The sequence below is a fragment of the Anolis carolinensis genome, chromosome 3 (genome assembly GCF_035594765.1).
Source record: "Anolis carolinensis isolate JA03-04 chromosome 3, rAnoCar3.1.pri, whole genome shotgun sequence".
Classification (NCBI taxonomy): Eukaryota; Metazoa; Chordata; class Lepidosauria; order Squamata; family Dactyloidae; genus Anolis; species Anolis carolinensis.
In genome coordinates, this window is record NC_085843.1 from 89,678,989 (window position 1) to 89,698,273 (window position 19,285).

Below are 19,285 nucleotides of genomic sequence, written 5' to 3' on the forward strand. Positions count from 1 at the left end.
CCATAGCTTTAAATTCTGGTCTCTAGAATTGTTAAATACTTAGATTATTAAACTGCATAGGGTTTTGTACTCTCTATATAATTATAAATAATTAATTTTGAAGCAATGTAGAATATCTATACTTTTTGTGCCTTTTGTGCCACTGTAGTGATGGAGGAAGACTATATTACTACAAGAAATGGAGCAATTAATCAACAATAATTCAGAATGGCAGAACAATAGGGAGGAGTGTTTTGAAGACAAGTCAGCACTGGTTGCCATTGCTTTCTTTAACCATGGTCACTCCTTAATTGCGGCATGAATGTAAAATACTGAAAACCTATGAAACATGTTCAGGACCCTGGCCATTTGTGGTTCTAGATTCTTTTTCACATTTACACCATCTGTCTGTTCCAAAAATGCTTTTGTTACTGCCAAGAAAATAGAGTAGTCTAGTCAGGAGCATCTCTGTCAAGTGGATAGCTAAAAAAACAATATTAACACAGAATCATCTGAATGTATAGTGTGTGCCTCAGCTAGCTGGCAACCTACAACCACACTGAAAACCATGGCTCACACTTCATTTAGGCTAGAAGCATGACAGGAGATGCACTTTACCCCAAGGTGTCCTTTGTCCTGTTTAGTAACTAGGTTATTGTCTTGTTAAAGTGGCAAAAGATCCCTGTTTGTCCTATAAGGAGCTTTTATCACTTCTTGTATGTTGCAAGCTATAATGCTTTGCTTTGTGATTGCAGGAGAGAAGCATAGGCATAATTTACAAGTGTAAGTTCAGAGGCACATATTTCTCAGAGCAACCTACTATTGTAGTGAAAATGTATTAACTACAGGGAAGGTATTTTTCCTTGCTATGTCTGGCTTGGCCAACACTGAGTGCCATAGCTGGAATGTGGCAGTTAATAAGACAAACCTCCATAGGTAGCAATACAACCAACAAAGAAGTACTGCTACTTAGATTTTTCAAAGATACCTCACCTTTCCTACAGCTGTCCCATTTATCATCTGCATGCGATACAAACTGGTCTCTTCCTTGCAACAGAAGTAATGCTTGCCCAATAAAGTATTTCAGCATTGCAGGGCCAGAAATGTGGGAAGATAAGTTTTGAAACTGACAGGTAGAAAGGCTTCAGATCAGAAGAAGTGAATTATCTATTGGGCCGTTAAGAAGGAGTAAAACTTAACTCAAATGCAGTATCTAAGGGCACATCCAGATAGTACCAAAAATGTGCGCCCTCCTGCATTATTATGTGGGGCATCCAAACGATGCTTCATGTAAAAATGAAATCCTTCAGGACAAAGCAGGAAAACCTGCTTTGTCTCTAATTAATTAGATGCCCCATTAGACCTGTGCCTTTGTGAAAGAGCTGGATCTAATGGGCTGTGGGTCCTGGAACTTCCCTGGGGCCTGTCCATGAACCTATCTCACATCCTCTGGGCTCCTGCAGCCCAGAGATGCGAGATGGCCCCACCTTCTTTCCTAAGCTCCCCAGAAAAGCCTTAAAAAGAGAAAATAACTTACCCAGCTGCCATTAGGCCTCACAGCACACTTCCTGGAATGTACAAATTATGCATGAGGAAGTAAGGGGGGCAAATCACTTCAAACTCCTTGCATGTAACTGGTATATTTCAGGAAGTGTGCTACAAGACCTAATGATGGCCAGGTAAGTTGTTTTCTTTTTTTAAGGCCTTTCTGGGGGGGTTTTGTTTGTGTCCGGCAGGGCATCTGGACACCCCTACACACAGGAAAATGCAGGTTTTTTTCCCAATGTGGGGACAGAAGTCCAGCCTCTGTTATGATTGAGCCTCATGGCTCTGTTACTGACAGACGTGGGCGTAAGACTCCTCGAGAGTCAGATACTCTCGAGGAGCGAGAGAGAAAAAGACTGCGAGACATATTTGCAGCACCATCTGACGAGGAGTCTTTCGAAGGGTTTACGGAGAGAATGGAGGAGGGGCTGGTTAGCTCAGAGGAGGATGAGATGGATTGGACTCGGGTAAGGGAGGAAGTGGGTGCCACTGGCCATGATGGGACAGAAGATGAATGGGGACCTTCAGGATTAGACCCATGGTTTAGCTGGAGGGATGGGACGGGATCCACAGCTGGAGATGCTGTTGGGCGTAGTCAGAGGTGTTCCAGCTCTGACGAGGAAAGTGATGAGGAAACGCCCGGGTTAACGAGGACAGCTGACAGTGATGAAGATTTGTAACTGGCATAAAATGGGGCTTGAGAGCAATTGCAAATTGCGTTGGGCAAGGTAATCTGGGCAAACGCTTGGGATCCGTGTGTGTGTGGGACGCTTCCCTGAAGACTTGTGTGCTTTCCTGTGCTGTGACGTAAGTTGATTGGAATCCAGGGTCAGACGGCGGGAGGGATTGTGTGGGCATTTGTTTGTGCAAACCTGTGCTTACTCTTATTAGCTTGACCTTCCGTCGTCTTCTTGACGGACGCCATCTCCTGCTTTGAGAACTCGGACTGAACTGACCACGGCTTGTCTTCTCCCCTTCTTGGACTTGGAAAAACTACAAACGTCTGCTTCTGGCTTTGATCTACGGAACGGAACTGGTCTACTCAACTGCTACAATCCTTGGCTGATTTACTCGTGTTGGAGATCCTGTCTGCTGTGTGTGTGGGGGAGCGACGCAAGTTACTCTAAGCACAGTGTTGGCAGCAGAGAGGAATCTGCTGCCAATTAGTTGCATTCTTTGTATCTTTTGTTCCTTGGCTTTCGTTTCGTTTATACCCAGGCTGAAGTAAGCAGTTTGTTTTTACCCGGATTAAACTCCGGTTTAATCCGGTTTATCTTTTGAACATTTACTTTTGCCCCTTTTTGCTCCTAAAGGCAAAAACTGCCTGGCCCTTGTGTTTTACGGGCATTTTTGAGTTCTGTAATCTAATAAACTCTGTTACTTTGAATCTTGTGGCGTTCTGTCCTTGACAGATTGCCCAACGCCCATAAAAAGTTTATTGCAGCAATAAACCCGTCAGGAAGACGATGGATGAGTTACGGGCCAAAGTAGACCAATTGCAAACGGCTTTTACCGTTAGCCAAACAGCTCAGGCTGTGAAAGGACATGTTTTGACTCCTGAACGCTTTGACGGAACCAGGTGCAAGTTGCCAACCTTTTTGGCACAAGTGGAGCTTTATTTTTCTCAGCTCAGTGCTCATGCTTTTCCTACAGACACTAGCAAGGTGGCCTTTATTTTGAGTTTGTTGACCGGTCCCGCAGGACAATGGGCCACTAATTTAATTTTGGGAAATGACCCAGTCAAGGACAATTTGAATAATTTCAAAAAGTTGTTAACTGATACTTTTGGGGATCCTCTCCGCACGGAGAACGCTGGGTGGGCTCTGTATCGGTTGAAACAGGGAAAGGGGACTGTTTTGGATTACTTAAATAAGTTTAACCTGTATCGCCACCAGCTGGATTGGGGGGAAAATGCATTCATGCTTTTATTTACTGCCGGGTTAAGTGATATGCTCCAGGATGAATTAGCACGCTTGGAGCCGGCTGAAAGCTGGGACGCCTTAGTAGCTAAGGTGCTGCGTTTAGACGCAAGGTTCGAGGCTCGTAAACACTCAAAAGCAATGTGTGCGCCACCCATGCATGTAACCAGGGCACCTGTGGTGATGGGGGAAGAGCCCATGGAGCTTGGGGTCTTTAAAAAGCTGTCTACAGAGGAAAAGAGCCGTAGGAGGCAGCTGGGCTTGTGTTTGTACTGTGGGAATGCTGGGCATTTTGCCAAAAATTGTAATGTGAAACCTTCCCAGCTTTCGGGAAAAGGCCAGCCCTAGTGCGACGTGAGTCCAACGCACTAGGGCTCCTCAAGCAGTCAACTGAGGGGAGGAAGCATGTTTTCGTACCCATTACATTATCTGTTGGGGGAAGGGAACTTGTTTCTACTTTGGCACTGCTGGACTCAGGGGCTACGGTCTCCTATGTAGATATTGAGTTTGCTAAGAAGCATGGCATTCCTAGAGTGCGCAAGGCATGCGACGTGTGGGTGGAAGGAGCAGATGGGAGACTGCTGGAGACTGGGGTGGTTAACCATGAAACCTCAGCAGTAACGTGGGAGGTGCAGGGAGTAACGGGAACGTTTGTGTGGGATATTACGAGCTTGCCTAGATATGATGTGATCCTGGGGATGGATTGGCTAGCTGTAGTAAACCCACAAGTAGATTGGGCAACACGTAAAGTGATCTTAAAGAGGCAGGATTGTTGCACTCTAAATGTTACTCATTCTGATATGGAGGGAGTGCCTGCTGAGTATGGGGAGTTCTCTGATGTATTTTGTAAAAGAGAAGCGGACAAATTACCACCGCACAGGCCATATGATTGCGCCATCAAGTTGGCAGAAGGTGCGAAACTGCCAGCAGGGAGGCTGTATGCCTTGACTGTACCGGAAAGGCAAGCTTTGCGGGAGTTTCTAGATGAAAATTTAGCCAAGGGGTTTATTCGCCCATCTAGTTCTCCAACTGCGGCACCAGTATTCTTTGTAGCCAAAAAGACTGGGGAACTTAGGCTGGTCTGTGACTATCGGATCCTAAACAAATACACCATTCGGGATAGGTACCCGCTCCCTTTAATCTCGGAACTGTTATCAAGGGTGCAAGGGGCTAAGGTCTTTACCAAGCTTGACCTGCGGGGGGCCTATAACTTAATCCGTATACGGGAAGGGGACGAATGGAAGACGGCATTTAACACGTGTTTCGGATGCCACGAGTTCCGAGTCATGCCTTTTGGGCTTTGTAATGCTCCTGCGGTATTCCAGAGGTTCATGAACGATGTGTTCAGGGACCTAATTGATCAATTTTTAGTGATTTATTTGGATGATATCTTGATTTTTTCTAAGGACGAGAAAGAACATCGTCAACATGTCAAGCAGGTTCTGCACCGACTGCGGGCTAATGGGCTTTTCGCCAAGGCTTCCAAGTGCGTCTTTCATGTGCCTGAAGTGGAGTTCCTAGGTCATGTAGTGTCAGGTAGGGAACTTAAAATGGACCCACATAAGGTTGACGCCGTCAACTCATGGCAGGAGCTGAAGACTAAGAAGGATGTACAAAGGTTCTTGGGTTTCGCTAATTACTACCGGGAGTTTATTCCGAATTTTGCAAAGCTCACGGTACCTTTGACGCAGCTTCTGCGCAAGAAACAGCCATTTGTGTGGGGGCGGGAAGCTCACGAGGCGTTTCTACAACTAAAGTCTAGTTTTCAATCGGACAACATACTAACCCATCCTGATGTTGACAGACCGTTCGTGGTAGAAGCGGACGCTTCTAGCTACGCGTTGGGGGCTGTATTGTCTCAGAAGGATTCCTCAGGGACCTTGCGTCCCTGTGGATTTTACTCGCGGCAACTAACACCCTTCGAGCAGAACTATACCATATGGGAGAAGGAGTTGTTGGCGATTAAGGTGGCGTTTGAGGTGTGGCGGCACTGGCTTGAAGGGGCACGGCACCAGATCGTGGTCAGATCTGATCACAAGAACTTAGAGCACTTGCAAACAGCAAAGAAGTTAAACCAGCGTCAAATCCGCTGGGCTTTGTTTTTCTCCAGGTTTAACTTCAAGGTGCAGTTCGTGGAGGGGAAGGCAAACTTGCGGGCCGATGCTTTATCCCGCAAGCCGGAATTTAAGACCAATGAGCAGGTAGTATGTCAGACCATCTTGCCTACTGCCTCTCTGTGTGTTGTAGATAATGAGCTTGGGTTACATGACCAGATCCTTGAGGCTCAGAAGGATGATGTGTGGACTCAGGAGCAACTGATGCTGCTCTCTGCAGGTAACCGTACCATACTGCCGCATCTCCAGGATCAAGACGGGGTATTGGTGCGTAGGGGGCAGGTTTACGTACCAGTAGGGACCCTCAGGTTGGAGGTGATTAGAGCCCACCATGACGAACCCATGGCTGGGCACTTTGGCAGGTTCAAGACCGTACAGCTTATCACCAGGAGCTACTGGTGGCCAAAGATGCGGCAAGACATTCTGCGCTTTTGTGACAGCTGCGCCGTTTGTCAGCAGAGTAAGACGCCTGTTGGGCGCCCTAGAGGGTTGTTATCGTCTTTACCTGTTCCGGAGAGGCCATGGCAAATCATTTCCATGGATTTTATTTCAGATTTGCCTAAGTCTGGGGGTTATACTTGTATTTGGGTGGTGGTGGATTTATTTAGTAAACTGGCTCATTTTATTCCTTGTTCAACCATTCCGGCGGCCCCTACGTTGGCCTTACTATTTACAAAGCACATCTATCGTTTGCACGGAGCACCCGAGGTGATTATTTCAGATAGGGCTCCGCAATTTGTGTCACGCTTTTGGAAACACTTCCATGAGTGTTTGGGGACTAAGTTAAACGTGTCTTCAGCTTTCCATCCGCAAACGGATGGACAGTCGGAACGGGTTAATGGGCTCTTAGAGCAGTATCTGCGTTGTTTTTGTTTAGATCAACCCACGGCTTGGGTAAAGTGGTTACCGGTGGCGGAATTTGCTTACAACAATGCGGTGCACACGTCTAGTCAGCATACGCCATTTGAGCTAACTTATGGTTTTCACCCACGGGGAGGTGTGGCGCCGTCGACCAATGTGGTCTCTTCGGACCCTGTGTACCGCTCTTCGGAAATGGCTGCATTGCATGATGTTGCCCGTCGCTTACTGTTGGAAGCTAAGGCAACGCAGAAGACTCAGGCTGACCGCCACAGGCAGGCAGGGGAGGAGTTGGAAGAAGGGGATTTGGTGTGGTTATCTTCCAAACATATTAAACAGGCTGGGGGAAAGTTTGCGCCTCGGTATTTGGGTCCCTTTCCTATCGTTAAAAAGATTTCTTCTGTTGCGTTTCGTTTGCGTTTACCGTCTAGTTTAAAGGTCCATCCAGTCTTTCATCGTTCGCTGTTGAAACTTGATACCTCTAGTCGTCGTGGTGCTATAGCGGAGGGTATCACTGCCACTTCTCCGCCATCGGGGGAGGAGGCCTTTGTGAGAGGGGATAGTGTTATGATTGAGCCTCATGGCTCTGTTACTGACAGACGTGGGCGTAAGACTCCTCGAGAGTCAGATACTCTCGAGGAGCGAGAGAGAAAAAGACTGCGAGACATATTTGCAGCACCATCTGACGAGGAGTCTTTCGAAGGGTTTACGGAGAGAATGGAGGAGGGGCTGGTTAGCTCAGAGGAGGATGAGATGGATTGGACTCGGGTAAGGGAGGAAGTGGGTGCCACTGGCCATGATGGGACAGAAGATGAATGGGGACCTTCAGGATTAGACCCATGGTTTAGCTGGAGGGATGGGACGGGATCCACAGCTGGAGATGCTGTTGGGCGTAGTCAGAGGTGTTCCAGCTCTGACGAGGAAAGTGATGAGGAAACGCCCGGGTTAACGAGGACAGCTGACAGTGATGAAGATTTGTAACTGGCATAAAATGGGGCTTGAGAGCAATTGCAAATTGCGTTGGGCAAGGTAATCTGGGCAAACGCTTGGGATCCGTGTGTGTGTGGGACGCTTCCCTGAAGACTTGTGTGCTTTCCTGTGCTGTGACGTAAGTTGATTGGAATCCAGGGTCAGACGGCGGGAGGGATTGTGTGGGCATTTGTTTGTGCAAACCTGTGCTTACTCTTATTAGCTTGACCTTCCGTCGTCTTCTTGACGGACGCCATCTCCTGCTTTGAGAACTCGGACTGAACTGACCACGGCTTGTCTTCTCCCCTTCTTGGACTTGGAAAAACTACAAACGTCTGCTTCTGGCTTTGATCTACGGAACGGAACTGGTCTACTCAACTGCTACAATCCTTGGCTGATTTACTCGTGTTGGAGATCCTGTCTGCTGTGTGTGTGGGGGAGCGACGCAAGTTACTCTAAGCACAGTGTTGGCAGCAGAGAGGAATCTGCTGCCAATTAGTTGCATTCTTTGTATCTTTTGTTCCTTGGCTTTCGTTTCGTTTATACCCAGGCTGAAGTAAGCAGTTTGTTTTTACCCGGATTAAACTCCGGTTTAATCCGGTTTATCTTTTGAACATTTACTTTTGCCCCTTTTTGCTCCTAAAGGCAAAAACTGCCTGGCCCTTGTGTTTTACGGGCATTTTTGAGTTCTGTAATCTAATAAACTCTGTTACTTTGAATCTTGTGGCGTTCTGTCCTTGACAGCCTCAGACCGGTCTTTTCCCCTGACTGGAACTGCCCTAAGATGTTCAGTAATGTTGCATTCATGCAATATAGTAAAGGCTTAATACCCTTTTCCCCCTAAAATAAGACATCCCCATAAAATAAGACCTACTAGAGGTTTTGCTGAATTGCTAAATATAAGGCCTCCCCCGAGAGTAAGACCTAGCAAAGTTTTTGTTTGGAAGCATGTCCACCAAACAGAACACCAGAGCATGCAGGATCAGTAAATGTATGTACCATAGATAGTTGTACATGGAAATATTGGTAATAACAAGAAATTCTTGATAGGATTCACAGTTTATCTGGTTATGCTGGTTTATGATGACAACTACTGTACAGTATATAATAAATGTTCATTTTTTTTGTTCAACAATAAATGTGAATTCTTTTTCATGGAAAAATAAGACATCCCCTGAAAATAAGACCTAGAGCATCTTTGGGAGCAAAAATTAATATAAGACACTGTCTTATTTTCAGGAAAACACGGTATGTAGAAACATGGTTTCTCCCTGTCTGAGGTGTCACATATTTATTTATTCATAGACTGTTCAAAGATTGCTTGAAATATGCAATATCTCTAGTAGTACTGTGAATATAGACATGGTATATGCCTATAGAAAGCTTTGGATGAATGGACTGGAGATCTGTGGGTGGGGGCTACTCATCCCTCTACAAATGAATATCCATAGTTATAGTATGTATGAAGTATGTAGGTGGGAAAGCCCAGGTGGTGCCAGTCAATCACATTTCATGGACTACTGTGAGAGTGGGCCAGTAAGGAAAAAAGTTATAACCTAGGACACATCTACACTGATCATTTAATGCAGTTTGGTTGCAGGTTGTTTACATATTGCATACCATGAATGCACAGTGCAGTCAGAAAGAGAGATAAAGTGGTTAGGAAAAGAAAAAATAATAATATTTGAGTAGAGTTTTGGGAGGTGAGAATCTGGAAAGAATTAAGAAGTATTCCTTTGTCTGAAACTGAGATATTGCTTGATATTATATGTGGAACCATCTTAGGTTACATGTTTAATATATTTGTAATATAATAAATCTTTACTGTTTTTATTTTCTACATCTCTATGTTTTTAATTTAATAATTTACAAGAAAGACTGGTCACCCTTTACCACATTGAACCCACTGATCAACCTAGCCACATGTCCTGTACAGAAATTGCCTTGCGGTCGGAATATCAGATCAAGGAAAGGGTCCTGAGGGTAGAAGGGCAACCTGAGTGACAGGAACCCTAGGATTAGAACTGAAGAGGAGTTCCATCATGGAATGTGATCAAACAAATTGATTTTGGCTTCTTTGTGCTAATATTTTGAGAAAGGTTGAAATGATTTATTAATGTGAGCCAAAATATACAAGTATGAATCCTATGTATAAAAATTAAATAAATGGGTTGAAAGGAGATTATCGTTATAATGAAGACCAATAAAAACTACCTTGAATTTATTTTCCACCATACTTAAGACAAATTCTATAACTGAAATAGGACAATAGCATAGCAATGTGTTTTCTGTGGTACTTTTAGATAGCAAAAATCATAAACAGTATTGTTGTGATAGATATGAATAAATCATAGAGTATATTTATTATCTTACCAAGGAGCAGCAGAATAAAATAAGTCATTCATCCTCAATATGTCACCATAAATGTGTAATTGCATACTGTATGTGTATGTACATAGACAACATGTGTTTCAATCAATAACTAGATGCTTTCAATATCTAGCTGTTGTTTCACCATTCTTTGATAATTCCTTTTCAAATGTGATAGCTTAAATAGTTGTTGAACCTTGTAGTTTAGTTTAGTTGCAATGATTGGAGGAGAAAGCTAAGGAAGATCAGTTGCAACTGGTGTGGATATTAATCATCTGCATGTCATTTCTGTTTGGCCCCATTTTGTAAAGTGTAACTTAGAGACAGATGTATAATCTGGGAAGTTTTCCAGGTTGTTGTTGTTTTTTAAATGAGAAAACTCAGTATTGTCTGCATTATGCAAGGTTCTTCTGACTGACTCGGTGCCATCTGCAGCAGTGAAAATGAGTTATATTTACATCACATGGAGAAGTGCTCACAGAAAGAATAGCAATATTTTCTCAAAGCATACAATCAGCCAAATTTTTGGTTTCTTCTCAACCAAAAGGAATTCCTTGCATATGTAGAAGTCTCTATTTCTTACCAGATTGACTAACATTTACATTTCTCCTAAAACAATCTTTTCTTGATATTTTCCAAACAATGTATATGGATAATCCACACTATATTCTATCATTTCTTCTGAGCATTTCATTGATTAGTATGTTATATTCTTTAAAAATCTGTTTATGTTTTAGATCCAAAACCTATTTAATTTCATCAGCTAGCATAATTCTTCATGTTTCATTTTTTATTCAAGGTCTCTATATTCCAATTTCTTGCACAGAATTTGAACAGAATGATTTTGTTTTGTTTGTCTAAATATTCAGTCCAGGTAAATGGGAAGAAGGTTCTGCAATGACTAATAGAAGTCATCAGAAGAATATTGTACTTACTTAGTTGGATTTTTTTTTCATGTCAGGAGTGACTTGAGAAACTGCAAGTCACTTCTGGTGTGAGAGAATTGGTCAGGGGACACCCGGATGTTTGATGTTTTAAAATTTTCTGGGAGGCTTCTTTCATGTCCCTACATAAGGAGCTAGAGCTGACAGACGGGGGCTACCCCTGCTCCTACTGGTACAAGGGTTCAAACCATTGAGCCACCAGAGGCTCACTTACTTGGATGTGACTGTGTGAATCAACCTATTAATAATAAGCTCAAACTGATTTTTTGGGGGCACAGCTTTCTGCCCCGTATCCCTTTTGGGGATGCACAGAAAATCTCAAAAAATTACACAAAACCAACCACCTCATCAGATGGGCTGATTTGCCCATCGTATGCTGCTTGCTACCCACATTCAACACGAAGCCCATTACATGACACATGTGTATTTCCAGCCGGGCTCTGAGACGAAAGAGGAGAGCAAGAGGCGTACACTGCCATGGTAACACAGGAAGCTTCCCATGTTACCTTTGGATCAACAGGGGGAAGCTGGGTGGTAACTCTTCCCAACATGGGATGGGGTTCCAGGTAATCAGGCAATGAGGGGGCATGGACCAACAGGTTCTCCATGCCCCTCGCTGGGACTGCATGGATTTACCATGATTAATGGCATTTCCTTACCCTTTTGAGATGAGGTCTTATGTCTGAATCAAATGCATCTGGAAATCCATTTCTGTTTTTGTTTTGTTTTTTGCTTTTATTTAAACTAGTTTTTTGATGTTAAACAGAGCCAAGGGCAGTCATAATCTCTATTCCCAGAGGCTTCTAGGCCAAACAATTTACCCTCTTCTTGGACAGAAAATAGACAGTCCAGGGGAGTCTGGTTTTGTATCGGAGACCAAAATAACTGCCATAGGAGCATGATTTTTCCCATTCCATGTTTAAATATTAGGCTGTTACAAAACTGCAACACCTTGGTTTCAGAAATGGACAAACAAATTTATAATTTTATAACATGAAGAGGCAACTGCAAATGAAAATATAATATTGTTTGAGACAATATATTTTTATTTCATTTTGTATAGTTCTACCAAATATCTATGTGTTATACATAATAGCCTTAGCAGTTGTACATATGTTGTATGATCATTCCACTTTCATTCAGTAGGTTGTTGACAGAAGTCTTCTTATATACATCCTTTAAAAATTAACATTTAACTATTTTTTATATTAAAGCCACCCATGTTGCCCACCCCTCATCCCTCCCTCCGACCACATATTTATTCTACATTATTATCTTTAACCATATGCACAGTTTTATTAATTTCTGTAAGATGCTTGTGTTGGCTTTCCCTTTTTAAGCCCATTCTATATTTGGCATCCATTTGTTCTTTATTTCATTTATTGAAATAATAAATGAAATAAAGTATGCTTGTTATAATTATGCTTGTTATAATTTGAATTTGGACCTGATCATATAGATATCTATCCATGCAATTACTGCTTGTCCTGTCCAAATCATACTTTTGAATAATTCTTGTTCTTTTGCTTTAATTCTGGTATCACCTATTACTCCCATTAATAGCATATCTAAATCCACCTGTAATGGCATTTCTAATCTAGACAGTGAAGGAATAAAATTGTAAAAAAAGGGATTTTAGTTTAGACTTGTACACAATTCCTGGTGCTCTTACTGGTTTTACTAGCACTTTATGCCACCATGGTCGTATTCCCATCTTGCACAACCTGCCCCGCCATGCAATCTGAAAATTGTACTTCGTTTTTAATTGATATGGTTGTGTTAGCATCGGTCAACATCACTGTGAGGGTGCAGTGAAAGATGAATGGTCATGGGTTTTCTTGTTTTTCTGTCCAAATTGTCCAGTTCCGCCTGTATCCAACATCACTGCGAGGGTGCAGTGAATGATGGATGGTCATGAGTTTTCTTGTTTTTCTGTCCAAATTGTCCAGTTCCACCTCTGTCCAGTTTATGATGCCAGCAGTATATCTTATGACAGGTATGGCCCAGGTGTTTATGGCCTTGATGTTGTTGCCTCCATTGAGCTTGCTTTTGAGAATTTTTCTGACCCTTTGTGTGTATTCTTTGCTGACCACAGTTTTCACATGTTCATGCTTGATGTTGTCCAGCTGTAATATGCCCAGATATTTATAGGCCTCTGGCTGGTGACACTTTATTGTTTGACCATTAAGCATATTTATGCCCTCACTTTCAATGATTTTTCTCTTCTTCAATGCTACTATCGAACATTTGTCCAAACCAAACTCCATGCTCATATCAGTGCTACAAATTCGGACAGTGTTGGTCAGAGACTGGATTTCAGTTTCCGTTTTCCCATAAAGCTTCAGGTCATCCATGTACATCAGATGTGAAATTTTGCAAGATTTCTTAGATGTTTGATAGCCGAGATTTGTTTTTTGTAAGACTGTTGACAAGAGGGATCATGGCAATAATGAAAAGCAGAGGGAACAATGAATCTCCCTGGAAAATTCCTCTTCTGATGTTGACAAGTCCATAGCTTTCATTTCCAACAAACAGTTTAGGTGCCACCTTGACGTGGTGGTGGGGGCTTAACCACTCCAATGATGACTGAGGGCTGTGCTGGCGGTAGTGTAACTACTGGCAGGTCCAACCAAGCCAGAGAGGCCTCAACTGAGGAGTGGAACTAAGAGCACCTAACCCATTAGCAAAACGAAGTCTATACTGGCTCGGTCGTCGCCCAGGATAAAAAGGACTGTGGTGGATGCTGCTGATTCTGGACATCCATCGACAAGTGAGCTACGGAATCAAAATACAAATGAACAGTCACAGAAGCGGCAAAAATATACAATGCCAGAAAACCACACAATTATTATTATTATTATTATTATTATTATTATTATTATTATTATTATTATTATTATTATTGGTGAATGTATGGGTCACATCATTTAAATCCCAATGTTTTTTCTAATATTTTTTCCTATAGTGATGAACTGTATGATATTTTTGTCAGGGTATTGTGAATTGTGTGAAATGTTAAAATCAATCTAGGCTGTTAGGAATGTTTTTCTGTATGAGTTTCAGAAGCGGAGGAGTTAATAAGAACCTGCTTTGATTGATGTAACACAGGACCAATGGGGTCAAGTCTGATTGACTGGGACTTCCTACATGATCTGTGGAATGCAGGGGAGTGTTCTGTGTTCGGCATGAGCGTTCTCAGAAGATGGATGGAGAATGTTTTGCTCCGTAGCAGATGAGACACTGCCATGTGTCTGGGACTTATTGTAAATGACTGCAACTGTATATAGCTATGTAAATAAAGATATAGTACTGTTGGATTTCAACTGAACCTTCGACTGCTGGTGTTTTGTTGACCAGTGCTGATTCTCCGCATGAAAAGGCAGCCTGGAGAAGGAGGGATCGGTGAGACAAGGATGATGATTTTTGGAACCCACTCTGCATGGCAACCAGAGTCTCACCCCAACGTCCCCCTGACAATTTTAACAATTGAAAGGAATTTAGATGTGCTTTCCATTGCCAACCCAAGATTTCCTGAGGCAGTCCAGACCTATTTTTCCCATCACTGCATTTCATAATTATATAGGCTATATTAGATTATCCCATAATAATATATGAAGTGCATAAACACCAATCCAATGCAGTGAGTCAAGAAAAATACTACTTTTCAAATGGCTACTGTGTTTTTGCTGCAAGTAAGAATGACAACCACTTGTAAACTTTTCTTCCTAATTGCCTTGCTTTGGGTAATACATACCTTAACCTGGGTGAGCTAAGAGAAATGGTGTAACTTGCAACTCTGCCTGAAGCAGCAAAACATGTTGGTCTAAGGCTTCCAGGGGAAGTTGATGGAGACAATAATGTTTCAGTAGATTTCTCGTGTTACCAGTTCTAAATTTTTTCATTGTTGTCACCCATCTTAGGGCACCATGGTTCCTCTAGATCTTATCAAAGTTTCCTTAAGCCTAGCAGGACTGGGCAGAAGGCAAAGGTAGTGCAAAGGTATATGTGCTTGTGTATTTTCAGATAATACATATGTACTAGTTAAAGATACAATTGCTTTCAAATCTCTCTAAAACCCCTGGTGAATGGTCAGATCTGACTCTTTCCCCATAGTGATGTTGGGGTAACATTTTTTTATTTAAAAATAATTCCTATTAAAAAGGAGGACAGTTTCTCATTCTTTCTGTTTTTAGATCTGGAATTAGATGAAAGGGTCTTCTATCAGGGTTGGCAAAATCTAATTTTGCCCCATTTCTCAAAAAAAAAAAGTAGTTAAACATAACTTTTCTGAGCAGTTTACATATAGGTGTGTGTGTAACATATATAGGTAAAGGTTTTCCCCTGATGTAAAGTCCAGTCATGTCTGACTCTGGGGTTTGGTGCTCATCTCCATTTCTAAGCCGAAGAGCCGGCGTTGTCTGTCGACACCTCCAAGGTCATGTGGCCGGCATGACTGCATGGAACGCCGTTACCTTCCCGCCAGAGCGGTACCTATTGATCTACTCACATTGGCATGTTTTCGAACTGCTAGGTTGGCAGAAGCTGGAGCAACAGCGGGCACTCACTCCGCTCCCGGGATTTGAACCTGGGACCTTTTGGTCTGCAAGTTCAGCAGCTCAGTGCTTTAACACACTTCACCAATATACACACGCATATAATATATTTAAAGTGAATAGCACAATAGGTAAAATCATGTGTACTAGCAGTGCCCTTATCTCATTGATATTGTTAGCCACCTTGAGTACCTATAGGGAGAAATTATTATTACTGTTGTTGTTATTTTTATTCCAGAAAATAAAAGAGTGGAAATACTAACCAGTCATTGGTGATATTACTGGAAATATCACCAGTGTCCTTGCTCACTTGATTTACTAGGGGAAATATAGTACATGATTCCAGCATCTTTAATGGTTGTGTTGTCCCCAAAATATTTTTCCATGTTCTGGTGAATTTGCACAACGCAAGTCAAAAACCAATCATTGACTCTATTAGTTTTATTAGCACAATGCAGGAAAAGGAAATTCTAGAATGTAACAATTGAATACCAAGCAAGACCTGCAGAAATTCCCTCATCTACCTGGCATTTTACCTGGCAGTACTAAGTTGCTCACCAATAGGTCTCCGAGAAAGATAGGGACCTAAAATGTCACAGTACAAATACATGGCTGATGCCTTCTGTCAGACTTGGCCAATTTGTCATGGGGAGGGAGGGCAACCAAGTCATGGTTAATTGCTTTGTAGAAATAATTGAATTATTAAATTGATAATGTTTATAGGAAAAACCCTATTAAACAGGGAAATGCTATCCCTGCATGTGAAATAAGATGCCACTCTTATTACTTGCATGAGCAAAGAGTTCTGGGCTCTCTGCCCACTCCAGTGAGAATGAGAAGCCTTCAGGCAAGGACAATTTCTTGAAGATGTGAAAAACCATCCATCTTTTCTAGCCAGACTCCTCCAGCAGCTAGGAGGAAAGGAAATGACTTTTTTCCAGGAGATACTGAGTAACCAAAGTTCTGAGATTAACATGGCTCTACCTCATATTATGAGCTGCCTGAGGCAAGTAACTCAGTTTTCCAACCAACTGGAGTGTAAGGCAGACATTTCTTCACATATTAAAGTGAATTGAAATATTCAAAGTAAATGGAGTTTTTTAAAAGATCGCAATGTAAAAATATGTTTGCTTATACATGCTGTTACCATTATCACATGAAAGGGTCTTGCAAAGCAAATATTGCAGATTATTGACTTGTCAGTACTTGACATCCTTTAGTCTGACAAATTACTAGAATACACAGAAGAACTATGTTAAATTACAATATTATTTTGTTTTCTGGTTTAATCTTTTTCTTGCCATAAAGTCACTTTTCCTGTCACTGTTTCACTGGTCTATTCTGGAACATGAATACATCCCTGAAGCCATCTGTTTTTCTGAGAATCATTGAACTGCACAAAAATGCTTGGGAAAAAGAGATTAAGGCAGACAATATGGCCTCTAGCACTTCACTTCTAGTTATAAAATGTGGAAAGTATCATTACAATTCTGCCCTTGAGACATGGATCAAGCACCGTTGCCAACATGCATTTTTTATGCTGTAACTTGTGGATGTCTTTAGAAGTGTTGGATGAATCTCCCTGGTGGTTTCAGATTCAATTTGTGAATTAGTCATTTTTGTCTATGTGGTTTCGTGCATATAGATATAATATCCTTGTTTAAAAGGAATCAATTAAAACCTTTTAAAAGTAGTTACTAAACTTACAGGGGAATCTTTTCTGGTGTGGAGAAGCTATCAGGCCTGAGTGAGAAACAAAAAATCCATTTTAATATATTTTTATTTTCCTGTCAATTAACATTATTATTTTTTTAAAAAAAAATCTCTGTATTAGCCTGAGTACTGTTTCATATAATTTTTGCACAGTAAGTTAACAATATTTCTAATGCCTGGGCCAAATGTGTGCAACTACTCAAAATTAGGCAATTCACCTAGGTTCTTCTAGGGTCTTGGAGGGCCTCACTATTCCAAATAGATTTTATGTCTCAGATGCCTCACACATGGAGTCATGTTTTGCCTATTCCTTAGGTTATTTCAGACCTAAAAGTGACTTTTCTTGCAACAAGAAGTGACCTAGAAGTTGGGAAAAGATTTATCCCAGGTCTAAAACACCACCAAGAGCTTCCCAAACACAGAGGTCGCATTCCTTCCAATAACAACTAGGCCTGATGCTGGGTTTGACGGTGTGCTCCTTGATACCGCCTCCGCCTCGCCTACCAATGCCGCCTTCACCACTCCTCATTGTCTCTCAACCTGGACCCCACATCACCTGCAAAACCCTCAATATGATGACCATCTGTCCTCCTTCGCAAATACTTGGCAGAGTATCACCTCAGATGCCTGGGGTCTTCGGATTGTCAAAGATAGCTAGGCATTAGAGTTCAAAGGGTTGCCTCCAACAGGGCATGTCTTGCTTACCGAGCCATCATCCGAAGTCCTCAAGCAAGTAAAGACACTTCTCTCAAAGGAAGCCATTCAACCTTCTCCTTCAGAGCAGGATGCTCACGATTTCTTCTCCAGGTATTTTACCATTCTGAAGAGAGGGGGAGGCCTCCACCTGATTCTAGATCTCAGGGCTCTGTACTCTTTCATCCGGTCCACAAAGTTTCAGATGGTCACCGTGTCCTCTATTCTCCCACTGCTGCAACACGGAGACTACTTTGCATCCATTGATCTCTGAGATGCTTATTTCCACGTTTTGGTCCGAGGGCCCCACAGACGTTTCCTTTCCTTCAAAATCCTTGACCAAACATACGAATTCACTGTTGATTTGTTTGGCTTGGTGATGGCACCGAAGGTTTTTACCAAGGTCATAGCGGTGGTTGCAGGCCACCTCAGAAAACAGGGAATTGTTGTCTTCCCATATCTGGATGATTGGCTTCTTGTCGCCTCCAACCCTGCCATGCTGGAGCATCATGTGGCCCTCACTCTCCAATTGCTGGACTCCCTGGGCCTTCAGCTCAACTCAGAGAAATCAGCTCTCACCCCATCAAAAAAGATAAAGTTCATAGGCACCCTCTTCAACTCCGTATCACAAACGGCGTCCCTACCACCAGACAGCTTTCTGGCCCTCCAACATGAGATCACCGCCTGCAAATCCAGTCGAAGGGTACGGGCCCAATCGATCCAGGTGCTCCTTGGCCACATGGCTTCCACAGTTCTTGTTACTCCATTTGCCAGACTACATCTCAGACCCCTCCAAATGTCTTCAAACTGGCCCAACACCCGAACTTGATCTACTTCACGGTACCGGAACACGTCCGTTGGTCCCCAATCTGATGGACGATCCACTCAAATGTCTGCAAGGGCCTACCCTTTCACTCTCCCCCACAGTTTGTCACCATAACAACCGACTCCTCAAAATTCGCCTGGGGAGCTCACTTAGCTGACCTCACAGTTCAGGACCTATGGTCTCCTCAAGAAAAAACCCACCACATACATTTTCTCAAACTCCTTGCCATATACAAAGCTCTCAGGGCCTTTGCCCACCTTATTGCCCACAAGACAGTCCAGGTCCAAATGGACAACATGGTAGCCATGTATTACATCAACAAACAGGGCGAAACTAGTTTCTTTCCACCCATCTCTGGCTCTGGTGCATAGACCACAAGGTGTCCCTCATAGCCCTACACCTCCCGGGTGAGCAAAACAATCTCGCAGACACCTTGCGCAGAATGACAAAGTCTTCCCACAAGTGGAAACTCAACTCGACGATCGTCCACTTAATCTTCAGCAATTGGGGATGGCCAATGATCGACCTCTTAGCATCCTTGCAGAACACTCAACTCCCTCGGTACGGGGCGAGACTACCGCCAGAGACAGCCACAGGATGCCTCAGAGACACTTTCCTTCTGGACTGGTCGGTAGAATGCCTCTACATATTCCCTCTAATTCCTCTCATATTGAAGGTGCTGGAAAGGTTGCAACTGACTGCGGTGTCGGCGATCCTCATAGCTCCCGCCTGGCCTCGCCAGCCATGGCTCCCAGCTCTCCTCCAAATGTCCTCAGGGAACTATCGATGCCTGCTGCTCCTG

At 42.9% G+C, this 19,285-nt stretch overlaps 1 protein-coding gene across 14 annotated transcripts in view; it reads left to right on the forward strand.

Moving 5' to 3' along the window:
• Positions 1-19,285, forward strand: part of dmd (dystrophin) — a 1,684,732-nt gene that overhangs the window by 844,466 nt on the left and 820,981 nt on the right. The gene's annotated exons all lie outside the window — the stretch shown is intronic.